Raw genomic sequence first — 1938 nt, forward strand, 5'->3', positions numbered from 1 at the left:
AAATCCAGCTACATTTATGGTCGATAGCAGTGGCGGTTCTACCCTGAATTACTCCCCGCGCGAGACCCCCCCGCCCCCCCCCCATAGAGTCACTCTGTCCATGTCAACTGACATGTTTTATTGGAGCAGAAGTAGCAGCAGAACAGCAGCAGCAGAACAGCAGCAGCATGCTACCATCACAGCTCATTTAACATTTATGAACTAAGTTTACAACAGCCTTTGGCTGTGTGTGGGGCCATAACCATAACCATAACCATAACCATAGCTGGATCGCAGGCAGTGTTTGGCCGCTCATGCGACTCCTGTGGAGAGTCCTCCTGAGCTGGGGGGCAGGTGCCGCTGTTTCTTTTGTTTCCCATCGTTTGTTTGCATTTCTGCTCTATCCAACCCGCTGACCCCTTGGTGCACCGTTGTCCAGGAGCGGTGCCACGGCCGGGATTTCCGGGGATCGTGTGTGCTCTGTACACCGTTTCAGCGAGTGCCGTCCATCCACGCACTGGGGAGCGGCGTGATGAAGCCGGATCGAGAGCTATCGGAGCGGGTTCCCCCTTCCGGCCTTCTGTGGCCCCGGGCACAACCAGAGCCCAGTGTCCCACCACCCTGGACTGGCGTCGGTTACTGCCACTGTACGCAAGGGGCGTGGCATTGAGCCTGTTGTGCCGCAACAGAGCGCACGGCTGGGTGCAGCTGACTGTGTGGGCTGGGCATGATGGCCCTTGTGGTTTGGTTAACTCTTTTGGGTGTCTTTCAGAATAGGAATTTTAATACTATTTGTAATAAAGGGTGTCTATTTTCTTAAAAGCACAGTCTTGGTTTCCTGTCGGAGAGTCCTGTGCTCTTCATTTTAAGTCTTCTACTGGAGGCATCCAAGGGGAAACCATACTGCCACAGGAATCTTGGTGCTGTGAGCAGAAATTGACGTCAGCGCCAGTTTTGGCCTGTGCTGACTTCACACTACCCTTTATTCTGGAAGTAGATGCCAGCCACAATGGCCTTGGTGCAGTTTTGTCCCAGGAGCAGGGTGGCAGTGTGCGGCCATTGCCATGCCAGTAGGGGGCTAAAAGCTACAGAGCGTAACATGCAGAACTGCAGCTCTATGAAGCTGGAGTTCTTGGCTCTTAAATGGGCCATGATGATTATGAGATAAAGTATCGTTCTGGCAGAATGTGGACGCCCTGTCACGACATCCCAATCGTAGTTCAGCAGGGGTCGGCGACATGGCACCCGGTACTTCACAAAGAAATGACCGAAAGAAAGATGGCCGACAGGCTTTGAGGACATTCCTGCTAAAATCTCACAGTCTGACCCCAGACTTTGGTGAAGCTGCAGCTAAGAAAAGATGGCAGGAATCTGGCTTAGACCAATGTGCAGCAAACAGCTGGAATATTTCTGTGTCTGAGGCACTTTTCCCACTGCAAGGCCTGGAATGTTCAGAGTCAAATGTTGGAGTTTTGTTGAATGACATTATTTTTGGTTCTTTTGTTGTTGGCTTTGACAAAGATTTCCTGAGAAGTACTTTATTTATTTGTTTAAATAGGGAAAGAAAACCACTGATGTCTTTTATTTCTAATTTCATTTCTCATCTTTGTAACATCAAGCTTTGGCTGTTAGGGTCAGTAAATATTGAGTTCTGCCCGGGACTTTACTTCCCTGCTTTATTTTGTCCCCCCCCCCCTGATCTGGACGATGACGACTTTAAAACTGAACCTGATCCGAGAGTCCGGACCCTCAGTCCTGGAGGATGGAGCCAGCCTCACCCCCCCCCAGCTGCGGTTTAGCCCCCGCCCGTCTATTTTTCACATCTTACTCCTCTGCTCGTCACATCAGCTACACACCCACCTCAGGCAGGATCTCAACCCCCCCAGGGTCGCCGTCACCACATCAGCCCCCACCCACACTCAGCATCTGCTCCGCCCCCGCCCAGTCAGACTTGGGTTC

This window comes from Oryzias latipes, chromosome 16 (assembly GCF_053564925.1).
Source record: "Oryzias latipes strain Hd-rR chromosome 16, Olatipes_Hd-rR_3.1".
Lineage (NCBI taxonomy): Eukaryota > Metazoa > Chordata > Actinopteri > Beloniformes > Adrianichthyidae > Oryzias > Oryzias latipes.